Genomic DNA, 12,219 nt, shown 5'->3' on the forward strand with positions numbered 1-12,219 from the left:
ACACAAGAACATGATGAATGTGATGATTATGTGACGCTCATTATCATTCTCACATATGAACGCATGCCTGACAAACACTTCCGTTCGACATGCAAACAAGCTTGAATGTATATCTCTTAGCTTCCTGATCGTGAGATCAGAGTCTTCGTGGTATAGGCTAGAAATATTGGTGGCCATTCTTGGGATCCGGAAAGTTTAAACCTTGTCTGTGGTATTCCGAGTAGGATCTGGGAAGGGATGGCTGTGACGAGCTTCAAACTCGCGAGTGCTGGGCGTAGTGATAGACGCAAAAGGATTACTGAATTCTATTTCGGTATGATCGAGAACCGACAGATGATTAGCCATGTGGTGACAGCACATTTTGGACCATTTTCACTGAGAGGACGGGATGTATCCATTGACAACAGTGATGCCCTACATAAAGCTTGCCATGGAAAGGAGTAGGAATGATTGGATGAAGACAGCAGGAAAGCAGAGATTCAGAAGGAACAAAAGCATCTCTATACACTTATCTGAAATTCTCACCAATGAATTACATAAGTATCTCTATGCTGTTTTATATTTTAATTATATTTTAATTATCAAATATCCATAACCATATGAATCTGCCTGACTGAGATTTGCAAGATGACCATAGCTTGTTTCAAGCCGACAATCTCCGTGGGATCGACCCTTACTCACATAAGGTTTAATACTTGGACGACCCAGTGCACTTGCTGGTTAGTTGTGCGAAGTTGTGCCAAAGAACTAAAATTATGAACGTGCGTATTAAGTTTTTGACGCCGTTGCCAAGGAATGAACGATCACGATTTTGCATACCAACTCACAACCTAAAGAAAGCCTGAACTCTTGGGAAAAGCTGGTCAATGCCTTCTTGACAAAGTTCTTTCCGCCTCAAAAATTGAGTAAGCTTAGAGTGGAGGTCTAGACCTTCAGACAGAAGGAAGGTGAATCCCTCTATGAAGCTTGGGAAAGATACAAGCAATTGATCAGAAGGTGTCCTTCTGTCATGCTTTCAGAATGGAGCATCATATGCATATTCATATGATGGTCTGTCTGAACTGTCCAAGATGTCATTGGACAACTCTACTGGTTGCAAATAACCAGTTTATGTATACTTCTGAAAGGAATCCTGTGAATAATGGGACAACTCAGAAGAAAGGAGTTCTTGAGATTGATACTCTGAATGCAATATTAGCTCAGTATAAAATATTGACTCAGCAAGTCAATATGATTTCTCAGAGTCTGATTGGAATGCAAGCTGCATCTAGCAGTAATAAAAAAGCATCTTCTGAAGAAGAAGCTTATGATCCTGAGAACCCTGCAATGGAAGAGGTGAATTACATGGGAGAACCCTATGGAAACACCTATAATCCTTGATGGAGAAATCATCCAAATCTCTCATGGAAGGACCAACTGAAGCCTCAACAGGGCTTCAACAACAATAATGGTGGCGGAAATAGGTTTAGCAATAGCAAACCTTTTCCATCATCTTCTCAGCAACAAATTGAGAACTCTGAGCAGAGTCATTCTGGCCTAGCTACCATAGTCTCTGATCTATCTAAGACCACACTAAGTTTCATGAATGAAACAAGATCCTCAATTAGAAATTTGGAGGCACAAGTGGGTCAGCTGAGTAAGAGAATTACTGAAACTCCTCCTAGCACTCTCTCAAGCAATACAGAAGAAAATCCAAAAAGAGAGTGCAAGGCCATAAATATAACCAACATGGCCGAATGCATGGAGGAGGGAAAGGCAGTGATTTCCAGTAAGGAAGACCTCAATGGACGTCCACTGGCCTCCAAGGAGTTCCCTAATGAGGAACCAAAGGAATCTGAGGCTCATACAGAGACCATAGAGATTCTATTGAACCTACTTCTGCCATTCATGAGCTCTGATGAGTATTCTTCCTCTGAAGATGATGAAGATATTACTGAAGAGCAAGTTGCTAAGTACCTTGGAGCAATCATGAAGCTGAATGCCAAGTTATTTGGTAATGAGACTTGGGAGGATGAACCCCCGTTGTTCACCAATGAACTGAATGACTTGATTAGGCAGACATTACCTCAGAAGAAACTGGATCCTGGAAAGTTCTTAATACCTTGTACCATAGGCACCATGACCTTTGAAAAGGCTCTGTGTGACCTTGGGTCAAGTATAAACCTCATGCCCCTCTCTGTAATAGAGAAACTAGGGATCCTTGAGGTACAAGCTGCTAAAATCTCACTACAGATGGCAGACAATTCAAGGAAACAGGCTTATGGACTTGTAGAGGATGTCTTAGCGAAAGTTGAAGGCTTTTACATCCCTACTGACTTCATAAGCCTGGACACTGGGAATAATAAAGACGAATCCATCATCCTTGGCAGACCCTTCCTAGCCACAGCAAAAGCTGTGATTGATGTTGACAGAGGAGAGTTGGTCCTTCAAGTGAATGAGGACTACCTTGTTTTTAAAGCTAAAGAATCTCCTTCTATACACATGGAGAAAAAGCATGACAAGTTTCTCTCAATGCAGAGTCAAACAGAGCCCCTACATTCAAACTCTAAGTTTGGTGTTGGGAGGCCATCATCATGCTCTGAGTATCTGTGAGGCTCCATGAGAGCCCACTGTCAATATATTGACATTAAAGAAGCGCTTATTGGGAGGCAACCCAATTTTTACTTTTCTATGTTAAATTTCTATTGTTATTTTATGTTTTCCTTAGGTTGATGATCATGTGGAGTCATAAAAACAACTGCAAAAATCAAAGCAAAATCAAAAATAGCATTAAAAATAGCACACTCTGGAGGAGGAGCTTACTGGCGTTTAAACGCCAGTAAGGGTAGCAGAATGGGTGTTAAACGCCCAGTCTGGCACCATTCTAGGCATTTAACGCCAGAAAAGGGCACCAGACTAGCGTTTAACGCCAGAAAACGGAATCAAGCTGGCGTTTAATGCCAGAAAGGGAAGAAAAGCTGGCGTTAAACGCCAGAAATGGGCAGCAACCTGGCATTTAATGCCAGGATTGGCACTCAAAGGGGCGTTTACACGCCAAAATGGTGCAGGGATGAGAAATCCTTGACACCTCAGGATCTGTGGACCCAACAGGATCCCCACCTACCTCAACTCTCTCTCTCTCTTCTTCACACCTTCCCAAAACACCCTTCCTCAAATACCCCTCACCAATCACCTCCACCACTCTTCCCCATAACACCCACCTCACAATTCAAATTGAAATCCTTTCCCTTCCAAACCCAACCCCTAATACACAAACCCTACTGGTGCACGAATTGTGAATCACACTTTTCACAACTCGTACTACTAACCAGCAAGTGCACTGGGTCGTCCAAGTAATACCTTACGTGAGTAAAGGTCGAATCCCACGGAGATTGTTGGTTTGAAGAAATCTATGGTTATCTTGCAATTCTTAGTCGGGAAGTCAATTTTATTTATCAGTTGAATTGCGAATAAACAAGAGAGTATGGGTTAAAGGTTACTTGTTATGCAGTAATGGAGAATGTGTTGGAGTTTTGGAGATGCTTTGTCTTCTGAATCTCTGCTTTCCTCTGTCTTCTGATTCATGCACACACGTCCTTCTATGGCAAGCTGTGTGTAGGTAGATCACCGTTGTCAATGGCTACCATCCATCCTTCTAGTGAAAAGGGGCCAGGTGTGCTGTCACCGCACAGCTAATCATCTGCAGGTTCTCAGTTGTACCGGAATAGGATTTACTATCCTTTTACGTCTGTCACTACGCCCAGCACTCGCGAGTTTGAAGCTCGTCACAGTCATCCAATCCCAGAATCCTACTCGGAATACCACATACAAGGTTTAGACTTTCTGGATTCTCATTAATGCCGCCATCAATCTAGCTTATACCACGGAGATTCTGATTAAGGAATCTAAGAGATATTCATTCAATCTGATGTAGAACGGAGGTGATTTTCAGACACACGTTCATGGATTGAGGAAGGTGATGAGTGTCACTGATCATCACCTTCTCCATAGTTAGGCGCGAATGGATATCTTAGATAGGAACACGCATGTTTGAATGGAAAACAGAAATACTTGCATTAATTCATCGAGACACAGCAGAGCTCCTCACCCCCAACAATGGAGTTTAGAGACTCATGCTGTCAAAGAGTACAAAGTTCAGATCTAAAATGTCATGAGATGCAAAATAATATTCTAAAAGTGTTTAAATACTAAACTAGTAGCCTAGGTTTACAAAAAGTGAGTAGACTATGACAGATGGTGCAGAGATCCACTTCTGGGGCCCACTTGGTGTGTGCTGGGGCTGAGACTTAAATAATTCACGTGCATAAGGCTGTTTTGGGCGTTCAACGCCAGGTTTGGATCCATTTCTGGCGTTGAACTCCAACTTTTAATCCTTTTCTAGCGCTGGACGCCAGAATTGGGCAGAGAACTAGCGTTGAACGCCAGTTTACGTCATCTATCTTTGAGCAAAGTATGGACAATTATATATTGCTAGAAAGATCTGGATGTCTATTTTCCAACGCAATTGGAAGCGCTCCATTTCGAGTTCTGTAGCTCCAGAAAATCCACTTTGAGTGCAGGGAGGTCAGAATCCAACAGCATCAGCAGTCCTTTTTCAGCCTGAATCAGATTTTTGCTCAGCTCCGTCAATTTCAGCCAGAAAAATACCTAAAATTACAGAAAAACACAAAACTCATAGTAAAGTCCAGAAATATGAATTTTTCCTAAAAACTAATGGAAGTAAACTAAAAACTAACTGGAATATACTAAAAACTATATGAAATTAACCCCAAAAAGCGTATAAAATATCCGCTCATCACAACACCAAACTTAAACTGTTGCTTGTCCTCAAGCAACTAGACAAATAAAATAGAAGACTAATAGGTTGAGAAGCAATAATATCTCAGAGTTTTTGAGTGAAGCTCAGATTCTAATCAGATGAGCGGGACTAGTAGCTTTTTGCTTCTAAACAATTTTGGCATCTCACTTTATCCATTGAAGCTCAGAGTGATTAGCATCTATAGGAACTTAGAATTCAGATAGTATTATTGATTCTCCTATTTCAGTATGATGATTCTTGAACACAGCTATTTCATGAGTCTTGGCCGTCGCCCTAAGCACTTTGTTTTCCAGTATTACCCCCGGATACATAAATGCCACAGACACATAATTGGGTGAACCTTTTAGATTGTGACTCAGCTTTGCTAAAGTCCCCAATTAGAGGTGTCCAGAGTTCTTAAGCACACTCTTGTTTCTGCTTTGGACCTTGACTTTAACCGCTCAGTCTCAAGTTTTCACTTGACACCTTCACGCCACAAGCACATGGTTAGGGACAGCTCGGTTTAGCCGCTTAGGCCAGGATTTTATTCCCTTAGGCCCTCCTATCCACTGATGCTCAAAGCCTTGGGATCCTTTTTATTACCCTTGCCTTTTGGTTTTAAAGGCTATTGGCTTTTTTTTTTTTGCTGCTTTTTCTTGCTTCAAGAATCCTTTTTATGATTTTTCAGATTATCAATAACATGTCTCATGTTCATCATTCTTTCAAGAGCCAACATATTTAACAGTCTTAAACAATAAATTCAAAAGACATATGCACTGTTCAAGCATTCATTCAGAAGACAGAAAGTATTGCCACCACATGTAACTAATTAGAATTTCTCTTATTAAGAACTCGAAATTTTATTGCCTCTTATTCAAAAGATCTACTATTTTATTCATGTTTGCTGATGATGAGAGAAATAACTATGGCTTAATTGGAGATAAAATCAAAATAGATACTAATTACTACTATATGACTCCTAAGGTGAACTTCTATAATGACACTATCACAGAGTTAAAGCGGAAATTGGAATTTAACAACCTTTGTTCTGGGAAGTGGATGTTCCTCTGATCTGTGGGGTGCTTGGTCCTTCAAGAGATAACTTCTGGAGCTTCAATTCCCTTAAGTCACGCCCTTGCTCCTTTTGTTCTTTAAACAAATAGGTAGGAATTTGACTTTGTTCCTTCTGTTCCTTTATTAGTTGTTCCATAGCTTCTTGCATCTTGGTAACTGATGTTTCAAGATACTCCCAGTATTCAGATTGAGGGATTTCTGGGAGAAATTCCTGTGTTTTCTTCTTGATGGGGTCATCCTGTGCTTGTTGTTTTTCCATTGATGCTTTTGTGATTGGTTTCTCAATTGAGATATACTCAGTTATTCCCATCCTTACTCCAGCGTCCTTGCAGAGCAGAGAAATCAAGCTTGGGTAAACCAACCTGGCCTCTTTAGAATTTTTATTGGCAATTTTGTAGAATTCAGTTGAAATCAGTTGATGAACTTCCACTTCTTTTCCCATCATGATGCAATAGATCATCACTGCTCTTTTAACAGTGACTTCAGAACGGTTGCTAGTGGGCAGCAGAGAATGCCCAATGAAGTCCAGCCATCCTCGGGCGACTGGTTTGAGATCTTCCCTTTTGAGTTGATTTGGGACACCCTTCGTGCTAGTGGTCCACCTTGCCCCAGGGATACATATATCCTCTAGAATCTTATCCAGGCCCTTGTCTGTTCTCATCATTCTCCTGTTGAAAAAGTCTGGATCATCTTTCAGCTGAGGTAGCTTTAAGATCTCTCTGATCTTGTCAGGGATGGTATGAACAATCTTTCCTCTGACCATGGTCCGATATTCATAGAAAGCAGTTCTAGATAGTTTTTGCTTGTCAGTCTGCCACATATTAGCATAGAACTCCTGGACCATATTCCTTCCTACTTTCGTCTCAGGATTAGCTAGGACCTCCCAGTTCCTGATTCGAATTTGCTCCTGGATCTCCGGATATTCGTCTTCTTTCAGATCGAATCTAACTTCCGGGATCACTGATCTTAAACCCATTATTTTGTAATAATGGTCTGCATGTTCTTTAGATAAGAACTTCCCTTGATTCCAAAGTGGTTTTGGAACGCTCTCTTTCTTGCCTCTTGAAGTGGGTTGTTTTCCCTTAGGAGCCATGCTCTTAGTGATCACAGATAAACACACCAAACTTAGAGGTTTGCTTGTCCTCAAGCAAAAGAAAAGAAAGGAGAGGGATAGAAGGAGAGCTAGGTGCAATTGTTGATGGAGGAGGGTGGAGGCCGAACCCATATATAAAGGGAGGGGGGGTGGGTTCGAAAATTTTGAAAAGATATGATAAAAAGATTGCATTAAAAAAGATAAGATAGAAGATATGATAAGAGAGGATATAGTTTAAAATTGAAAAGATATGAAAAATTTTTTGAAAAAGATAAATCTAGATTTTGAAAAAGATAATGTGGAGATTTGAAAAAGATATTAGTTGAAAAAAATAGATTTGTTTTGAAAATTTGAAAAAGAGTTGGATTGAATTTGAAAAAGAGGGTTTGTGCTTATGGATTAAGATACATTTGATATTTTTAAAGTAGGATTTTTGAAAATTAGGAATTTTAGAAATCAGGGTTCTTAACATGTTTATGTAAGAAATCATGAATTGAAACATGAAAATCAGAATTAAAATGAAAAATATGAAGAAAGAATGAATTTACCTCCTCCCCATCATCCTGGCATTTGAACACCCAAACACTGCCTGTTTTGGGCGTTCAATGCCCAAATGCTGTTCTCCTGGGCATTCAACGCCCAGTTGTTGCCCTTTTCTGGCGTTGAACGCCAGATTGATATCCTTACTGGCGTTCAGCGCCCACTGGCTGCCCCTTTTGGGCGCTGAACGCCCAAAATAGGCTCTTACTGGCGTTTTCTTGCCAGTGAGCTCTTTTTCTCTGTTTTGTGTGCAGATTCCTTCTGTAACCCTGTGAACTTATGCAATTGATTCTTTACCTTGTTATCAATGAAATCTATATAAACAAATAAAAATAAAAATAGGGCAAAATGTTTAGAGGATTGATGCCCCATGGCTGGGTTGCCTCCCAGCAAACGCTTCTTTATTGTCTTTAGCTGGACCTTGCTGAGCTTTTAATCTAGCTTCAGCCTTGAGCACTCTTGCTCAACGTTGCCTTCAAGATAGTGCTTGATTCTCTGTCCATTGACAATGAACTTCTTATCAGAATCAATATCCTGAAGCTCCATATAACCATATGGTGATACACTTGTAATCACATATGGTCCCCTCCACCGGGATTTCAGTTTCCCGGGGAATAGCCTGAGCCTAGAGTTGAACAACAGAACCTTTTGTCCTGGTTCAATGATTCTAGATGACAGCTTTCCGTCATGCCACTTTTTTTATTTTTCTTTATAAAGCTTGGCATTTTCGAAAGCAGTGAATCTGAATTCCTCTAGCTCATTTAGCTGGAGCAATCTTTTTTCTCCTGCTAATTTTGCATCAAAGTTCAGGAATCTGGTTGCCCAGTAGGCTTTATGTTCCAGTTCCACGGGCAGGTGACATGCTTTACCATAGACCAGATGGTATGGAGAGGTCCCTATAGAAGTCTTGAATGCTGTTCTGTATGCCCACAGAGCATCATCCAAGCTTCTTGCCCAATCCTTTCTACGGGTATTTATAGTCCGCTCTAGGATTCTTTTTAGCTCTCTGTTAGAGACTTTAGCTTGTCCATTATAGTCTGTGGATGATATGGAGTCGCCACCTTGTGGAGAATCCCATACCAGACCATGGCAGAGTAAAGCTGTTTGTTGCAGAAGTGAGTGCCCCCATCACTGATTAGTACTCTAGGGACCCCAAACCAGCTGAAAATATATTTTTGGAGGAACTTCAGCACTGTTTTAGTATCATTGGTGGGTGTGGCAATGGCCTCAACCCATTTTGATACATAGTCAACTGCCACCAGAATATAAGTGTTTGAGAATGATGGTGGGAAAGGTCCCATGAAGTCAATTCCCCATACGTCAAACAACTCAATCTCCAAGATTCTTTGTTGAGGCATGGCGTAACCATGAGGCAGATTACCAGCTCTTTGGCAACTGTCACAGTTACGTACAAACTCTCGGGAATCTTTATAGAGTGTGGGCCAATAGAAGCCACATTGGAGGACCTTGGTGGCTGTTCGCTCACCTCCGAAATGGCCTCCATATTGTGATCCATGGCAATGCCATAGGATCCTCTGTGCTTCTTCTCTAGGCACACATCTTCGGATTATTCTGTCTGCACACCTCTTAAAGAGATAGGGTTCATCCCACAGGTAGTACTTTGCATCAGTAATTAATTTTTTCTTTTGTTGCCTGTTGTACTCTTTGGGTATGAACCTTGCAGCTTTATAGTTTGCAATATCGGCAAACCATGGTGTTTTCTGAATGGCAAATAAATGCTCATCCGGAAAAGTCTCAGAGATCTCCAGAGAAGGGAGGGACGTCCCTTCTACTGGCTCTATCCGGGACAGATGATCAGCCACTTGGTTCTCTGTCCCTTTTCTGTCTCTTATTTCTATATCAAACTCCTGCAGAAGCAACACCCATCTGATGAGCCTGGGTTTTGAATCCTGCTTTGTGAGTAGATATTTAAGAGCAGCATGGTCAGTATACACAATCACTTTTGATCCTACTAAGTATGATCTGAACTTGTCAATGGCATAAACCACTGCAAGTAATTCTTTTTCTGTGGTTGTGTAATTTTTCTGGGCATCATTCAAAATGCGACTAGCATAATAAATGACGTGCAGAAGCTTGTCATGCCTCTGTCCCAATACTGCACTAATGGCGTGATCACTGGCATCACACATTAACTCAAATGGTAATGTCCAGTCTGGTGCAGAAATAACTGGTGCTGTGACCAGCTTAGCTTTCAGCATTTCAAATGCCTGTAGACACTCTGTGTCAAACACAAGTGGCGTGTCAGCAGCTAGCAGATTGCTTAGAGGTTTTGCGATTTTTGAAAAATCCTTTATAAACCTTCTATAGAATCCTGCATGCCCCAAAAAGCTTCTGATTGCCTTAACATTGGCAGGTGGTGGTAATTTTTCAATCACCTCTATCTTTGCTTGATCCACCTCTATTCCCTTGTTTAAAATTTTATGCCCAAGGACAATCCCTTCAGTCACCATGAAGTGACATTTTTCCCAGTTTAAAACTAGGTTGGTCTCTTGGCATCTTTTCATAACAAGTTTCAGGTGATCAAGACAGGAGCTGAATGAGTCTCCATATACTGAGAAGTCATCCATGAAGACTTCCAGAAATTTTTCCACCATATCAGAGAAAATAGAGAGCATGCATCTCTGGAAGGTTGTAGGCGCATTACACAGCCCAAATGGCATCCTTCTATAAGCAAACACTCCAGATGGACATGTGAATACTGATTTCTCTTGATCCTGGGGATCTACTGCAATCTGGTTATAGCCTGAGTAGCCATTCAAAAAGCAGTAATAATCATGACCTGCCAATCTTTCTAGCATCTGGTCTATGAATGGTAAAGGAAAATGATCCTTTCTGGTGGCTGTATTGAGCCTTCTGTAGTCAATACACATGCGCCACCCTGTAACTGTTCTTGTAGGAACCAGTTCATTCTTTTCATTATGAACCACTGTCATGCCTCCCTTTTTGGGGACAACTTGGACAGGGCTCACCCAGGGGCTGTCAGAAATAGGATAAATAATCCCAGCCTCCAGTAATTTGGTGACCTCTTTCTGCACCACTTCCTTCATGGCTGGATTTAGCCGCCTCAGTGGTTGAACCACCGGTTTAGCATTATCCTCCAATAAGATTTTGTGCATGCATCTAGCTGGGCTTATGCCCTTAAGGTCACCTATGGACCACCCAAGAGCTGTCTTATGTGTCCTTAGCACTTGAATAAGTTCTTCCTTTTCCTGTGGATTTAAAGCAGAGCTTATGATCACTGGAAAAGTGTCACCTTCTCCCAGAAATACATATTTCAGGGATGGTGGTAATGGCTTGAGCTCGGGTTTAGGAGGTTTTTCCTCTTCCAGAGGAAATTTTAGAGGCTCTTTCATCTCCTCTGAATCCTCCAAATCGGGCTGAACATCTTTAAAGATGTCTTCCAACTCTGATTCGAGACTCTCAGCCATGTTGATCTCTTATACCAAAGAGTCAATAAGATCAACTTTCATGCAGTCTTTTGATGTGTCTGGATGCTGCATGGCTTTGACAGCATTCAACTTAAACTCATCATCATTGACTCTCAGGGTTATTTCCCCTTGTTGGACATCAATGAGGGTTCGTCCAGTTGGTAGGAAGGGTCTTCCTAGAATGAGAGTAGCACTCTTGTGCTCCTCCATTTCCAGCACTACAAAGTCAGTGGGAAAGGCGAATGGCCCAACTCTGACAATCATGTCTTCAATCACGCCTGATGGGTATTTAATGGAGCCATCAGCAAGTTGGAGACATATCCGGGTTGGTTTAACTTCTTCAGTTAAGCCAAGCTTTCTGATAGTGGATGCAGGTATTAGGTTGATGCTTCCCCCAAGATCGCACAAAGCTGTCTTGGTGCAATTACCTTCTAATATGTATGGTATCAGAAAACTCCCAGGGTCTTTAAGCTTTTCAGGAAAGCTTTTTAGAATGACTGCACTGCATTCTTCAGTGAGGAGAACTCTTTCTGTTTCTCTCCAATCCTTTTTATGACTCAAGATCTCTTTCATGAACTTGGCATAAGAAGGTATTTGCTCAAGTGCCTCTGCAAATGGAATCTTTATTTCAAGAGTCCTGAGATAATCTGCAAAGCGAGCAAATTGCTTATCCTGCTCCTCTTTCTATAGTTTTTGAGGATAAGGTATCTTGGCTTTATATTCCTCAACCTTAGTTGCTGTAGGTTTATTGCCTTCAGAAGTGGTTGAAGAAGCCTTTTTAGAGGGGTTGTCATCAGCACTTGTGTGTGTCTGATCCCTCACTGACAATTGAGTGCCAGAGTTAGAAGCCGGAGTAACATGAGACGCCAACTCCTTGTCTGTTCCTGGCGCTTGAACGTCAGAACTGTGCCCATTTTGGGCGTTCAGCGCCAGATCCTTGCTTGTTTCTGGCGTTGAACGCCAGTCCTTGCTTGTTACTGGCGTTGAACGCCAGTCTTGGGCATGGTCTGGGCATTCAGCGCCAGCCTTCCACCAGATTGCTGGCTTTTTAATGCCAGAATTACTTTTCCCTGGGCTCTTACTGTCCTCAGGTGAATTTTGGGTGGTTTGCTCATTCCTTAGCTCTTTGCTTCCTTGAGGTGTGGAATTTAATGTTTTCCCACTTCTTAATTGAACTGCTTGGCATTCTTCTGTTATTTGTCTTGACAGCTGCTGTTTTGTTTGCTTCAATTGCTCTTCCATATTTACATTAGCCATCCTTGTCT

The 12,219-nt window shown here is 41.5% G+C and overlaps 1 non-coding gene across 1 annotated transcript; it reads right to left on the minus strand.

Annotated features, from left to right (window-relative positions):
- Nucleotides 1–907: 907 nt before the first annotated feature.
- LOC148580626 (small nucleolar RNA R71) lies at nucleotides 908–1,015 on the minus strand. Its single transcript, XR_015894893.1, has one exon. It is a non-coding gene; the product is annotated as a small nucleolar RNA R71 (small nucleolar RNA).
- Between the last annotated feature and the right edge of the window lie 11,204 nt (nucleotides 1,016–12,219).

This window comes from Arachis ipaensis, chromosome B10 (genome assembly GCF_059453495.1).
Source record: "Arachis ipaensis isolate K30076 ecotype BB chromosome B10, ASM5945349v1, whole genome shotgun sequence".
NCBI lineage: Eukaryota > Viridiplantae > Streptophyta > Magnoliopsida > Fabales > Fabaceae > Arachis > Arachis ipaensis.